The sequence below is a fragment of the Nipponia nippon genome, unplaced genomic scaffold (genome assembly GCF_047370975.1).
Source record: "Nipponia nippon isolate SJK-2023a ecotype South Korea unplaced genomic scaffold, ASM4737097v1 scaffold_23, whole genome shotgun sequence".
Lineage (NCBI taxonomy): Eukaryota > Metazoa > Chordata > Aves > Pelecaniformes > Threskiornithidae > Nipponia > Nipponia nippon.
Window position 1 is genome coordinate 1,700,841 of NW_028262340.1, and position 16,367 is coordinate 1,717,207.

Sequence of the window (16,367 nt, forward strand, 5' to 3'; positions counted from 1 at the left end):
AAGAACAACTTATGAATCCTTAACTTGAAAAATATTATTTTCTATTGAGCTACCTCTGATATCTAGAAGCCACCATCCACTAGTTGTATCTATTTTAATTTATTATGGTTTTAACTCTTTAAACCCACATTTATTTCCATAAAAAATGCTGCATGTTCAAAAAGCCAGAAAACTCTTCTTCATTGAGTAAATAATTTTAAGACCAGCTGAACTATTCATGTGACTACCAGACCTTTCCATTGTCACCACTTCGCAAACAGAGATCTTCTTTATTTATTTTTAAAGTTCAAATCACACTTTCCAAATGAGGAAAGCAACGTATTTACGTGAAAAACCGAGAGTCACGAGCTTCTTAAAACAATTTTTTCTTATTCAGAAGGAGCAGCCAAAGAGAACCAAGTGAGGTCTGAATATCAAATCAAGCATAACACAAACAAAGGAAAAAGGAAAAGAAAAAAAAAGAAAAACACAGTCCTGGCCCAGAGCAGTCCAGCTTGTGTTACACACAAGGCTAGCATGGGAGAACACACACCAGGCGTCAAAATTCAGAGTAAATCATAATGACCCATCAGGTACAGTCTTCTGGCTTTTTCTGCTCAGAGACACAGACAGGGATTTCAGACTCCAAAGAAGCCTTTGAACAGCCCCAGGGGCAACGGGAAATAAAAATCATCCAGAAAGACAGCTGGGAAACATGGCAAGAGAAAGAACCAGTCCATTTCAGGAGGACTCATTTCCATAAGACAAACAGGGAATATCAAAGGGTGCATCAGAGGACCTTGTTCAGCCACCCAGGGGATCGGAGGCTCAGAGAAGGCAAAAGAAACGTTTATCAGGCACGGTACTGGTTGCAATGCAGTCGGGGAGCAACAAAACTTGCACAATGCACCACAAAGATGAGGAAGGAGTACAATCAACACCACAAAACATTTTGGAGAGGATATTTGTTATTGTTCCACTGCGCACACAGGTGAGCTCTGCACTGAGCACCAGCGTTAGTGGCGGTGGTGCCATTGGAGGAACAGGGCTCTTGGGAACACCTCGAGGCAGACCAGGAGGGGCAAGCCCTATATTGGGTTTGGAGATGTCAGTCCTAGAGAAGCTGGAGGGCCAGGGTGGGCTTTTTTATGGCATCCGTCAAGAAGTGCTATTTAGAGAAGGACAAAGGGCTACATTGTCCTCGCCAAAGGGGAGCAGATGGGCAGCAACAACACCCAACAGACCTTGGGAGATCTGCACCGAGAAGGAGGCCATCTGTGCTCTACTGTCCCAAAACACACCTCCAAGGCCTTTAGAGCTGCACTGATATATTATCAGGATTACAGGAAAAAAGGAGAGGAAGACTCAAGGCACAGGGTCCACTGAAAATTCCTGTCTGAAGAAATACTGCTCAGGTCCGTCATAAACCTACCCAACCCTTGGGGATGGAAATGAAGGAATAGGAGAAAAAAGTTAAGGGGAGCACAGAGCAGTCTCTCTGGTTATTGCTAGGGACTGATTGGAACAGCCAGACAAAAAGCTAATGACAGTGTTTGTAGGATTAATTAACACTCGTGTTATCAAAGCGTCAGAGATTCCAGGCAGGATAGCTCTCACAACGACGCATTCCCAAAAAGACAGAAGTTTGCTGGCTAAGAAGAAATACATCTGGTGGGAAGAGACAGATGTAACCAAGCGCAGAGATGCAAGTGAGAGACACCCTGAGACTGCGATCTCCAGAGCTCCGACGATACAACACAGGCCAGGCAAACCCAACCCGTTGATACTGTGACAGTGAATTCACCTCCTGCACAAACCAATGTATTGGAAGATCTGTCTGAGGTTGCAGAAAGCCTGAAGCAATACCGCTAATTACGGTGTTCATTGCATTCATTTTATACATCCCGTGAGATATTTCTGCTGTGGAATTCGCCGAAGCCTGATTCTCAACAAATCTGCTCCTGTTCATTGGTGCTTGGAGAACCTGCCCAGAACTGCCTCTCGCTCGGCAGCTCTTCTTATGGCGGTCTGAGGAAGGATGGGCTCCTCTGCCACAGCGGCTCCAGAAAAACTCAAACCTATCCTTCAAAAGCATGTGTGCACCAGATTGGCCCAAAGGGTGGGAGATATGTTGCTGAACCTAACACAAAGCTCCTTCATTTCTGTGGCACAGACGCTAAAGGAGGTCTGCGAAGTTACTGCCTATCTTATGACTAGAAGGAGTTTCTGGACCACCTACACAGATGAATGTCAAAAACTCCTGAAAATAATCACTAATTTAACATCAAATATTTTCTCCTATGAATCAGTAACATGTGTGTGTTTCGAAAATGGGTAAAGAGCAGCAGATTTCCTGGTAGAGGATAAAATTAATCTTGTGGTAGAATTTGGTCCATTTAGTTTGCTCCTTTAATTACAGATGCAGTCAATTAACTGTTCCTAAAAAACAAAACAAGACAAAAAACAATTTAGGCTCTACTAAGACAAAAAAATAAGAATTATCTGTCAGGGAACCCTGAAGTATCAACAGACAGGAAAAATACATGGTTACACCTAATTTAGGTATTGAACAGTCTACTAGAGTTTACATCTCCTGTCTGCCCACAGAACTCTACTAAATGTAATGAACTGTATGATACGAGGTATCTGACGGAGTTGTGAACTAACCGCATACAGTGTGATGTATCAGCAAAACACCCATAATATGGATGTGGAGATTTAATGAGAAATGAATAAGTAGAATTTTAAAGAAGTGACTATGAAGCTGTTTCCCATCCTGAGCACTCAGGATTTTCTAAAACAGAGTCTTCAAAGAAAAAACAGCGAGTCTCACAAACATAAAATACTAATCCCAAGTTATTCCTGATTTGACTTTGCTGGTTGTAAAAAAATGGAGTTATATTAGGTTGAAATTTAGCCTACTATTCCTTTGGGCTGCTTCCTATTCACACCAATTGTTGCATCTTGAACAAAGGTTGAAAGCCTTATGTAAGAAACAGGCAGAGGTGGCAAATTCCTAAGAAACAAAAATCTTATTTTAGTTTAACAGCTTCCTAGCAATAAAAGAATGAGGAGAGAAATATAAGAGATTTTGACTAAAGAAACCGTATTTTAAGCAGGACAGACATCACCCAGAGTTGTCTTCCATCTTACCACCAGCTCTTTAAGGGCCAATCCAGCCCTGTGACAGCGGCAAGAAAGGCTATCATTAACTTCAAGGGGAACAAGAATAAAGTCTAGAATTGAACAATACCCCCAAAATTGCTCTCAAAAGGTCCTGTGAAGGTTTGTCTGCTTCTGAACACAAACCTCTGTGATGCCGAACACTTCAAAGGAGAGCTGAGAGCTCCCTAGGGTAACGTCCTCTCAATGGGAATAGAAATGGGAGTAACATGCACGTGATCACTGTTGTCAGGTGCAAAAAGTGAGTGGCAAAGACATCGGAGACTACCAGGATGGCAACTCAAGGCAGCACAACCCGAGCAAGCAGGTGGTGGTGCTTGAGAGACTGGTGTTAGAGCATCAATAGAGAGCAGCATCCGTGTCCCACATGGTATCTAGAAAGAGTCACTGTTTTACACTCTGCCCCCCAAGATGCTTGCAAAGTACAGTACAAAATACCTTTAATCAAGAACAAAAGAAAGTGACAGCTTAATTACGATGCGGAATCAGTTTTAACAGCTCTTTAAGGATACATCCCGCATGCACAATGCAGGTATTCTCTAAGTTGTTGTGGTATAATAAAATTATTAGGAGAATACATGGGGTTTTTTTTCTGGGCTTTTGTTTAGTTTTCTGCTCTGCAATCCCCAGCTAGTAACACTAGTAAGATATTTATTTACTCAGGAAGAAAAATAAGCCAAAAGCAAAAGCATTTTCCAGACAAATCCATAATCCCCCCTCTTTCCTCTGCAGACACCTTAGCATCTCCCTCAAAGAAGGCAAAATTTCAAAGTGTTTCTGTAATCAAAGAGAAGGGCTTGAATTTCAGAAGTCACGGCAGGCAGGGTGGCAGTGCTGTTAGAAAGCAATGAATTTAGCAGGCGAGGGGAGCGGCAGGACGTTGGCCAAGCATCCTGCCGCCTGGCACGATCCGTCGCGGGAAGGAAAACCCTCAGTTCTTCCAGTGGAAATCCAGACATTTATCTCGGCCTTCCAGCAGGCCAAGTCCACAACACAAGCTTAGCCCTGACTTGTCAAATATTAGCATGGGCTCCTTAACCGGCATCTTGTTTTGGATTCATAAGCCCAAGTGACACTGGGGATATTCCCTTGATCTGACTTCAGAGCAAGGCAAAAAGACATCAGAGACTCTGCTAGAGCAACCCCTCTCCTGGGGGCAGTCACAAAATTTCAGCCAAGCAACTTTGCAGCATCTCTGACCTCTTTACAAAGAGGAAAATGATTATAATGTGTTTACGCCAGCTTAAAACTATGAAATTATATTTTGTTGTTTTTTTTTTTTTTAAAAAGAAAAGCCAGAACATAAACATCTAACACACCAAAAAGCAGCAATGGCAAATACTATTAATCAGTCTGTCCTGGCCCCAGGTGGCCTTTAATCTAACAAACGTGGGCCCCTCCTGCTAGCACATACGCAGGACTCCTGTTGCATTGCAGAACTAACGTGCCGCTGTCATCCCGGAGCCCAGCGATGGGCAGGGAGCGTGGCGGGTCTGGAGCACAGCACAGGTACGAAATGCAGACACCCACCCATACTGTAATAAACAGAAAACTGCATAACCAGGATCAAAACCAGGACAAGCAGGGGAAAAAAAAAAAAAAAAGAAAACTAGAAAAACCCAGTGGCTCAGATTGTTCCAGTTGTTTCCCAAGAGTTAAGCATTTCATATGGCTTCCCTCCCCCCCCCCCCCCGTCAAAGTTTGGCTTCTGTCTGAGAAAGATCACAGTTATTTCCTCTTCTGACCAAGGAACAGAAATCCTGTTCATTCACGTGGCAAATCTGGCGTTCATTAATATCTGGTAATTTTTTTCCTTGGTCTATGCCATCAGGACATCTAATTCTGTTTGCTGCAACGATATGGAGGACGGCAGGCAGTGTTTTCTGTTTGGGGTAAATTTGCCTGACTTCAGCTATCTCAAAATCATAGGTCACAACCAGTCGTCTGTTCCCTGCGCAGTTGGTGGAGAAATGGAGAGGGATCCTTCCCATCTGACATAGGTGTCTGAGACAGATGGGCTGATTCGCCCTCCGGCAGCTCCTGCTTCTGGGAGTTTTGAACAGGTGCCCAACGCTTAAGACCATTAAATTAGGTAAAATTAATTCCTTTATCAAGTTAAAAAAAAACCAAAACAAATTATAGTATGAAAATTGCTAAACTACAAGTAGGGTATTAAGGCCTAGGACTACAGAAAACCCGTCCTTGGTTGTGACCTTCTCCTTTGGAAAGACTTACCACCCATAGCCAGGGCAGCAAAGGATGGACCTTCATGTTCCTCATTTCCAAAACTCAGGCTGCTTTTGGGACACCACAGTCCCTGACAACACTGCATACAGACTTGTTCTCCTCCTGCTTGCTCTTTCATGTGGATTTCTAGGAGTACCAACAGCAGAGGAGGAAACCTTGAGACTGCTGTGCTTGCCTCTCTTACTGGCATTTAAAACATCATCTGTAAGCCACTTACCTAACATTTGCCCAAGGAAAAAACATACCAAAAAAATTTACTTTTTTCCATGTTAGGACATCCATCCTTGCAACATATGCACTTCATGTATGCCTTGAAGATGCCCCATGAGCTGAAGAGTGGCACAGTCCCTAGCCTCGCCATGAGACATGGTCTGCAGAACCCCTGGCAATATTCTGGCCAAAAACAGCCAAAGAGAACAATTTGGGGCACGGAACACCCAGCCCCTTCCACACCCCATTAAAGCCTGAAGTGGATTTGCTCTACTCACATTTTTTTCTCATGCAGACTGAAGGAACATCTTCATAGAGACCCACCAACCTGCTTAGGTGCCTTTGAAAAAAGCTACTCCTCCTCCTCTGTGTCCTACTGCTGCCACCAGGAGCCTCTCCTGGAGGTAGCTATGCTGAGACATTACCACACAGTGTCACACAAGCAACACCACGCTTATTTTCCTCTCCGCTTGCTTTTCTTCCTTGCAGGTTTCACACCCACTTGAACATTTGGTCCACTAAATAGGAAGGAAGGACTGAAATCATGCCCAGACACAAACCCATCAAGGGAGGAGAAAAAAAACAAACAGCCACTATTCCTCAGCTGGAAAATTTTCTTTCTCTGCTGGATGGTTTTTCAAGTCTAAAAGTTTGAGCTATGGAGTAATTTTGCAGTTTTGGTGTGTATATTAAACAAGGAAATAGCTTGCTCTCTAAGTCCCTGCTTTATTCAAATGAACCGAGGATGTGATAAACAGCACTTTCTTGACAAGCAACGGCGGTGGGTTGACCCTGGCTGGACGCCAAGTGCCCACCAAAGCCGCTCTATCGCTCCCCCTCCTCAACTGCCCAGGGGAGAGAAAATATAATGAAAGGTTCACGGGTCGAGATAAGGACAGGGAAAGATCACACACCAGCTACTGTCACGGGCAGAACAGACTTGACTTGGGGAAATTAGTTTAATTTATTACCAATCAAATCAGAGTAGGGTAATGAGAAATAAAAACTAAATCTTAAAACACCTTCTCCCCACCCCTCCCTTCTTCCCAGGCTCAACTTCACTCCCGATTTCTCCACCTCCTCCCCCCGACTGGCGCAGGGGGATGGGAACCGGGGTTGCGGTCAGTGCATCACCCGTTGTCTCTGCCGCTCCTTCCTCCTCAGGGGAGGCCTCCTCACACTCTGCCCCTGCTCCGGCGTGGGTCCCTCCCACAGCAGAGAGCCCTCCATGAATTTCTCCAACATGGGTCCTTTCCACCAGCTGCAGTTCTTCATGAACTGCTTCAGCATGGGTCCCTTCCACAGGTGCAGTCCTTCAGGAGCAGACTGCTCCAGCGTGGGTCCCCCGTGGGGTCACCAGTCCTGCCAGCAAACCTGCTCCAGCCTGGGTTCCTCTCTCCACAGGGCCACAGGTCCTGCCAGGAGCCTGCTGCAGCGTGGGCTTCCCACGGGGTCACAGCCTCCTTCAGACATCCCCTTGCTTTGGCATGGGGTCCTCCACGGGCTGCAGGTGGATCTCTGCTCCACCATGGACCTCCAGGAGCTGCAGGTGGATCTCTGCTCCACCATGGGGTCCTCCACGGGCTGCAGGTGGAGATCTGCTCCGTTACCTCCACGGGCTGCAGGGGACAGCCTGCCTCACCATGGTCTCCACCACGGGCTGCAGGGGAATCTCTGCTCCGGCGCCTGGAGCACCTCCTGCCCTCCTTCTGCACTGACCTGGGTGTCTGCAGGGCTGTTCCTCTCACATATTCTCACTCCTGTCTCCAGCTGAAATTGCACAGGGTTTTTTTTCCTTCCTTCTTAAATTCATTATCCCAGAGGTGCTACCAACATCTCCGATGGGCTTGACCTCAGCCTGCGGCAGGTCCGTCCCGGAGCCGGCTGGCATTGGCTCTGTCGGACACAGGGAAAGCTTCTGGCAGCTTCTCATAGAAGCCACCCCTGTAGCCCCCCTGCTACCAAAACCTTGCCACGCAAACCCAATACAGCAACACATTGCGCGGGGCAGCAAAATCAAAGTCGGAGGTGGCTGAACAGTGCTAAACCTCAGACCGTCTCATCAGTGTTTGCGATATTTTATACTGCAATTTTTTTTTTCCTAGTTGCTGGATAGCATCTCTAAACAGGAATTCTCAGCTCACGGGTTAGAAGGAATCTTGAAAACCAGCCACACTTTGTATGTAATCTCATATATCGCTCTCATTAGAAAAGTGTGTGCGCACAGAAAAAATACAAAGTCTCTCCTCCAAAGATCATGCAGCCTAAAAAGCAGATTCACCAGCCTGCTCTGGCCAAGCCGCACTATCCCAGAGACACAATGGAGCTATAAAACTAGCCAGGCTTGTAATTGCTTTGCATCGCAAATATCCAGAGCAGCCAGACCACACTGGTGAATCTGGCTGTAATGCAGTGGGAGCAAGAGCAATAAAAGTGTAGAGTACATATGGGTTACAGTATTGGGAGATGATGGTTATGCTGTGATGCCCTCTGTGCACCACGGTGGCTCAATGAATTCATTATCCCAGATTCTTTCAGTTTGATTTTCCTATACACCACCACAGAAGCATGGTTTAAGGGGGCTCTGAATGAACACTGAAATTCAGGAGAGGCCCTAAATTATATGGAGACGCATAGTAAAAAGTCCTGATTCAGACAGAGGGAAGAATAATAATGAAGGGGGTATTAAAATCAGTCTGGCAGACAAAGAAGGAAGCACAGATACATCCTGCCATCCTTTTTTTTTTTTTTTAATTTGCAGATTGGGAATAAACTGCACTATCTTTCCACATGACATCAAATCAGGGATCAGGAACCTCAAAGAACCCTCGCTGCAATCAAATTGTAAAATCCAGAATCACAAGCAGGCTGATGGCTATGTTTTCTCTTTAAATTCCTGCTTGGAATCTCAGTAGGAAAATATTAACTTTTATTGGACTTCCATAGCACAATACCATCCATATTTCAGAAACACATAAAACAGCGTGTAAATGCTGCTTGCCCTGAGGAGCGCCAGCAAACCGGGGAAACAGCAGCCACAGAAGATGCTCAGGTGCACCCAGTGATGTTATGATGGAGGAGACTCAGGATGGACCACGGACCCCCACATTCCCAGCTGCCTTGATCTTCTCTACTTTCTAATTTCATCTTTCAGCAAGAGTGCAATTGGCTCGCACAGCATTTTGTTTGGGAATTTAATTAGGTCCCTCCTTGCTGGATGAGCAGAGAGGGGCCAAGGATGCCCCCCTGGCCCTGCACGTCCCGGGCGAGCGGATCCTCCCGCAGGACGTCACGCAGCTCGGTGGCCAGCTATTTGTTTACTTAATCAGATGCAGAGTGATTCGGTGGCGGTGGAGAGGTTTCTATTCCAAGCAAGCAGACAGCAATTAAACGGCCTGACCCACACACCCTCAATTACAGCTGAGCTGCACAAGGGTCTGTTTACCAGCGCAGTTAACCCTCAATTATGGATCCTTCCACTGAGGCCTCAAACCAGCAAACTTCTTAAAAAATTTTATTTTCTTGTGAAAATAAAACAAGCACGTTCTGTTACTATCTCAGTTTGTTTATTAAAGGCCTGTCGCCAAATTGAGGGCACCTTTCTCAATATTTTTGAGCAAGCCCTATTACATTACCTGTTCTTACTTAATTTTAACTTTCCCCAAACGTTTACTCCTGTATTGGAGTATTACAGCACATTGGGCTGTAAGCCTGGCCAAACACAGATCCCGTTGAGAAACCTCCCAGGACAACCCAGAGAACAGGTGAAAATGATGTGGGGATGTAAGAAACACTCCAGCATCATTAGGCTGTTTAGAGGCACGCTTATTTTCCAAAGCTATAGGTGGCTTAAAATCAAATGCTGCCCTCTCTGCGACCACTATTATAAACCACAGAGCCCAGACCAGCTAGTGTGAGGAGCATAGAAATATTTTTGGCTCAAATGTGCTTTTTTTCCCCATTCAGCCAGAAAGAGGGTGTGATGGGCATCAGGCACAAAGCCACGAGGTATGCTGCCCCAGAGGGGGCTTTCCTTCAAAGTTATACGTATGCCCCAAGATAGGTTTAGAAGTTGCATTTTTGTAAAGCCAAGTGCGTGAACACCCGATCGCACTGTTTCCAGAATTACGCTGGTGTAGTGCCATCCATCGATGGGGTGGAAATGGGTTTGCAGAAGCATTTTAGACTTACAAGCCATGCACTGATATTGCAGATGACAAACAGAGTCCTAGGGAGACCAGGAAAGTCACTCCAAGCACTTCTGGCTTTCTGACACCACACAGGAATACTTTTAAATATGCAAGAAGTGGTCAGCAGGCACAAGGTTTTGCACTGGGCAGTTAATAGCAATGAATGAATGACACAGGCACTCTGTATTTAACACACGTTTCTCCACATTGAGTTGAAATGTTACATGTTGACATTTTGGAGCCATGAGATTGTCACAAAAATTGCTGATAACATTAAAACAAGAAATGCTATAGCATTAGCCAGCCAAATGCATTACTTCTGCTAAAAAAAGTAAGTGTCAAAATTAAGCCCATTTAGCCATCAGCTGCAAAGCTTCCATTAAGCCTCAATATTTCCCCACCATGGCAGGCAGAGAGCCAGAAAGATCAACAGATATTAGCTAGGCAGGCCGATACACGAACATCTTGATGTTAACCAACGCGCCTGCGAAGGAGCGGATGCGGAGACTGAAAGTCCATTGCAACACGGCCGTCAGACTGCAGAGGATGGCAAAGGTGTGAAACAGGCAGGGGCAAGCCCAAAGAATGGGAAGTGATGGTCAAAGCGTCCTCCTCTCCTTTCCCCGAAAAGACCTCTTTTTCCCCAAAAACTACTTTCACATGTTATATCGAGCTTTGCCTTCCTAGCAGCTTATTGCTGGAGGAAAGCCCCTAGGTGACTGTCGTGGAAGGAGATGTGCCTGGAGAGACTGAGCAGCAGCACGGGATTTAGTACAGCTGAGCCCACAGCCAGGCAAGTTCTTGGAATCAGTCATTCTAGCTAAATGTTATCATCACTTTGATTTTTCTTCTTTTTAAAATTAAGAAACAGCTCTTTGCTGCAGAGTCCGGGTAAGGCATCTCACCTATCGTCACCCCTCCATGGAGCTACACAAGGTTCCCTCACCCTGGGCCTCTGCTCCTTCATCAGGGAAGACCATATTCACCCATAGTTTGTGATCCACTTTGAGATCAATAGGTGAAAAGCATGATTACTGTTATTACTTTTATTAAAGGAGGGCGATGGGACAAAATGCTGTAATTATACGACATTCCCGAGCAAAACTCTAAAACAATGCAGCTTTCAGTGATGCTGTGAGAGGGTTTGGTGCTATTAGCATAGAGCAGCACGGAAGAATTTTATCTCTCTCATATCCGTGTGCGTAAGTGTGGCCTATCAGATGTGCATGGGTACAACTGAAGATACGTAAGAGTGAAAATCCAAAGGAGAAGTTTGACTGACACTCAGAGAGGGCAGTAAGAAGACAGATAGAGCAAAATCTAATGGCTTCTAAATAAATCTATTCTGCTAGTGTGCTGCTAGTGCCTTTTTCTACACCCCCTTCCACACACACACACAAATGCATTCACAAATGCACTGCCACAAAACTAACTGTACAATGACTCAATGCCAAAGAAAAAAGAAAAGCGCCTTTTATTCATGGCATCTCACATCAATGGCTACTTTATATTAAAATCAAGGCACATGCTTTCCAAACTTAAAGGCTGCAGTTGGGGGGGAGAGGAAAAAAAAAAGTCTTTCTCCTCTGCCATTAACACTTTTATAACCAGTGCTGTGAGTTGGCCAGAGGTCTCTGCTGGACCCACCTGCAGCAGAAGGGCAGGTGAGGGAGGGCTCAACTTTGCAAGCTGACCTGCCTGCAAAGGAGCATATTTTGATAGTTCATTATCTGTTTAACCCTGCACATTATCAGGTGAAAGTCCTTTCCCAACACGGTCACCCCAAAACGGAAAGGAAGGAATTCACGACACACGTTCGATGAAAAGTGCTGTCATTAGAATTCACCCTTCCTGTGACCACTATACCAAAAATGTCGTGAATGACCCCAAATTCTAGCGGCTACATTTTTGGAGGAGCATTGGATGAGTTGGCAGCTAAAAGACACCTCAAGACAGACAAAACTCCAGTCACTGACCTCGCACAAGAGTTTTAAGCACTTGAAAGCATCATTTATTGATAAAAGGATCTAGAGTCCCTCTAAGTAATTTACAGCAGAGAGTTCATTTTACCTTGGCATAACTGCATTACCTGCTGTTTTCTTTTACCACTTCTGTGATGCAAAAAAATACCCTCATACAGAGCTGTAACAGCCCACGCTAGGTACTTTTTAGTACTTTGAGCTGTTTTGGTGGAGGGAGCTCTCATGCCTTCACAGGATTCCCTGCGCAGCACGGGGATGCGCTGGCAGCTCGGTGTTAGTGGCAGAGGCATCCTCAGGCCAGCAAACTGGAAACCCAGCAAACTGACAGCCTGTGGTCACGATTCCTCAGCAACACTCACAAAAGTACAGGCTGGATGGCATTACAGCTTTTTTCCCTAGGTTACAGAGTCTAAAGATCTAGTAGGAGGGGAAAACAAAACAGTAGGAATACATGGAAAAATAAAATAAAAGCCTTCAGCTGGAGATAAAGAAGCAAGTCTTGTGCTACTGGAACAAGGATCACAGGACAGTTGAGAGAAATAGTGTGTGGCAATAGTCAAAACTTGCTTTGAATGTGGTCTAAACTTTGCAGAAATGCCAGGCAAACTTTTAGACTGCATCCCCCGAAAAAAAAGATGATACAAAGCATAAGTGCAGTACGAGGCTGGCTGGTGCTGCTTCAAGGGGTTAGTTTCAGCAGAGCTGCATCACCCCTTTGCAAGGGCTTCCTCACAGTAACATGTATGACACTTGCAGCAACAACCCAACTTCCTAACCACAGGATTTTAGGCTGCTTCTCTTATTTCTCACCTTCCTATTAGTTGTTTGCAGTGTTTGACTGCAGCAGGTTTTTTTCTTAGTGGCTTTGCTCTGTCCACCCTGGCACGTTAGTTTTTTACCCACATGGCTCAATCCCTTCCCTAGTTTCACCCTGTTTTAATGTCAAACTCCCCATACGAGGAAGACCAGCGTCAGCCCCGCTTTGCACATCTGGCACCACCCTAGAACAGACCAAGGCACCTTTGCTTTGCTTTTGCCTTCAGGGCATTAAGCATCACTGTGGATGCTGCTGCTGATGGCAGAGCACTTCTGGGAAGACAGCGTTAATTAATTTGTACTGGTGAGTAATTCCAGGGCTGCAGAACAACTACAGCTCAGGTACCAACCCTCCCAGTGCAAAAATCAGTGGACAGGCTTAAAGTAGGGAGATTGGCTTTAAAATTCAGACTTATAAGTAAGTAGCCTATCTTTATATCCTTTCTGTTTCATGATTTGTTTGTTTACTTATTAACATTTAAGCAGAAGATTCCACCCCACTTTATGGGCAATTAGGAGAGCTGAGAATTCAACCTGAAGCCAATCCACAGGAGCAGAAAACAATTTCATTGCATACTGCTCTGTATATATATTTTTAAGGTGCCGAAGAAACATTTTTATATCCCCTGCTCTCACCAAACAGCACATTTCCAGACGGCCCCTGCAATCTGTTTAATAATTGTCCTACCAAAAGCCCAGTCATTAAAAACCCAGCAGACAGACACCAAATCTTCTTTGCTAAACCATGGCAGTGAGGCAGCCTAAAACAAAGCAACAAAAACACAAAAAGACTGAACTTATGAACCTAAGCATCCAACAGACTATACTCTTTTTCCAGGACATGATTCATGTCAATTGTATTGTAAAAAGAAAATCACATTGTGATTCAGAATGAGATTAAGCAAAAAAAAGTCTTAACAGCAGCTCAGCATCTTCAGAATATCTCAAAAAAGCCACTGGGCTTGAAAGTAATTTTTGTTCAATATTGGCCAGCCCAGTGGCAAAGGGGTGATGCTGGGAGGAAGAAATAAATTCGCATCTGAAGAGCAAGGGCCTTGTTATGTAGGTTCACAGCTTCTAAGGTGCTGGAGAGAAAAAACAACTATAATTAGAGAGCAGCAAGGAGGAGGGATAGCTCACCCCCCTGTAACCCTATGAGAGAGTAAAAGAGCACTGCTTTGTTGTTGTTGTTGTTACTAAAGATGGATATGGACCAGAAATGGTATTTACGCACAGAATGGTGCATCCTTATCCCAAAGGATTATAATCAAGATGTTTTATCACACCAAAATCCCTATTGCCAGACAGCGACATCCCCACAGTCCATTGGCAAGAAGGTGATAATCGCAGTGCAAAATCACTGGTAATGTTCTCCTGGTCCCAAAATTAAAAGGCGATTACATCGAAAAGAAACCACCTATTTAGTCAGCACTAACAGCAGGCATGGCAGGAGGGACAGAAAGGAGGGAGAATTCCCCCATATCCCTGGGGAAATTCACAGGGATTAGGGGTGAAGCGCAGGATGGTACCATCCACAGTCACACGCATGAGTTCATCGTTCGGCACGCACAGCGGTCAAGTAACTCAGAAGTTTTCAGAAAGCAGGCATAGAGTTAAAAGCCACCATTATGCAAATACAACTCCAAAGAAAGTGCTCACAACTAAGTATAGCAGCTCTGCTCACAGCAGATGCAGCTACACCTCGAGATTTTAATGGACAGAAAGAAAACTTGTGCTCCACCTGCCCCATAGCAAATACCAGTACAAGGGACTCCAGGACACTGGTGGAGGAGGAACAGCATTTGGGAGAGGAAGATGTAACACACACAAATGAGATCAGACTTTGTATCTCCAATGAATGAGACTCCACTTTGCTCTATTAGTAGTCACAAATAAGAATCTCACACAGAAATATTTGCCAGAAGGCCAGCCCTCTGACTTCTGCTGAGAGCCTGCTTCATCCTTTGAAAAAGATTTATTACAGGGTCAAGAATCCTAAGACCTTCACCTTCAGAATATAATTTACTTGAAAGCATCTTTTTGCAATAAACACACCGTAATTTTTTCCAGCTCTCTCCAATGTGCAAGGTATGCCTCAATAAAATATGTGAGAAGGAGAGCAAGAACATTGTGTGTGATTTGCTAGCAGCTGGAGCGTAACATTTATCAGACAGCAATAACCACGCATTCGCTCATCACGCTCAAGCGTGAAAACCAAGGAGCAGGCTAGAGCGCAGAAATGGCACTCGCACTTCACTATAGTGCAGCACAAAAGGCTGCAGCCCCCAGCCACACAAGCCACAACACATGCCAGCATTGGAGAACGATGAAGAGATGCTAAATTACACTCTGTTCTTTCTGCCATCCTCTCTCCATACTCCACAGGCTCCTAAGGTTCCATCTATGCACTCAGTAACATCTCCTCCCAGAGGACGGGGCAGACGCAATAGGGTGTTTCTAAAGAACAAAGTTTCCTCTTCAATTTCCAACTGGAATTTCAGCAGAGCATTAAAAAAAGGCAGTTTAATTAGTGAGACGGCACCCAGATGATCCTCACAGCTTATTCACGTCCACCAGGATCACCTGTCAGGTCATGACCACGAGGGTCACAGCTACCTGGGGCATCTTCTGGTACAGGGTACAATTCACACTACTCCCTTCCTTCTGGCACTCACTCACACCTAGGTTTACATCTCAAATCTATTTCTTTCCCTTTTTAAAATATATTTTATACTGGGTGTATTTTGTTTGGAAGTAGAAGAAGCACAGGCTTACTTCATCGTCTGACCCCCATGCTCTGGCCTTGGGGCTGGGAGGGTCTCCAGGGCAGAGACAGGAAAGCATCCAGGAGGCGTTTAAGGTCTGAAAAAAATAATAAATCAAAATCAGTGCCCTCACTACCACCCTGGTCTCTCTCTGTGACTCCCCAGACAGGTACATCTTTCAGCTGACAGATGGCCTAGTCGTAAAACATTTGAAGATTTCTGCTGAACTTTTAATGAAGATATTTCTAGCATTAGAATTAACACTCTGGGTTCTTTCCACCTGCCTCACCTGGTACCACGATACCCCTCTGGTACACGTGCAGCAAATAGACCTGAAAATAACTCAATTAAAGCATATGTACTTGGAAAACAGCTGCAAAGGAATTATCACACTCAGAAAAATTATAAATTAAAAAGGAAAAATCTACTAAACCTGGTTTTGTCCTTGACACAGCTTAAAGTCTGAGTACCAAGACTCAAAACAACTGCATCTCCATAAAAGATGCTCCTGCCCAACATTCATGGGAAATTTTAAAGAGGAGAAAGGGGAGAAACACAGCAGTAAATGGTGGTGGCATCACTGCACGGGTGACACAGCTGGAGGTTTCTGCGGGGTCAGAGCAGCTTTGCCACGCAGCAGAACGCGCTCTGCCCTGGGTGCCACGCGGTGCGCTCACTGGGGAAGGGCGTCCCAACGCAACCCCTTCACAGCTGCTCATCTCAGGGGTGCATTTGAGTCGGGCAGAGACAGGAAAGCTCAGAGACTTGCTTGTCAAGGAGAAGCTACTCCACATCTCCCAGCGTGGCCCCGTACTCCTGTCCCCCCGAGCTCCCCCGTGCAAACCCTGAGCCGCCAGACCCTCCCACCACGCCGGCACCCCACACTCCTCCATCTGCCACACCTCACACAGCGCCAGGATTTTTCACAGCTCAGGAGCAAAACGCGACCCTGCTGGAAAACAGAAACAATCAGGAAAAGCGCATCTAGAACAACC

The 16,367-nt window shown here is 45.3% G+C and overlaps 1 protein-coding gene across 3 annotated transcripts in view; it reads right to left on the reverse strand.

The window, feature by feature from the left end:
- The window catches only part of HIVEP3 (HIVEP zinc finger 3), a 315,453-nt gene that overhangs the window by 199,616 nt on the left and 99,470 nt on the right, over positions 1-16,367 (reverse strand). Inside the window, exon 3 of one of the 3 annotated variants that reach the window (XM_087760921.1) lies at positions 15,383-15,469. The exons of the other annotated variants lie outside the window; for them this stretch is intronic. The gene's annotated coding sequence lies outside the window, so the exon portion shown is untranslated. The remainder of the gene's footprint in view (positions 1-15,382; positions 15,470-16,367) is intronic. 3 annotated transcript variants of the gene reach the window in all.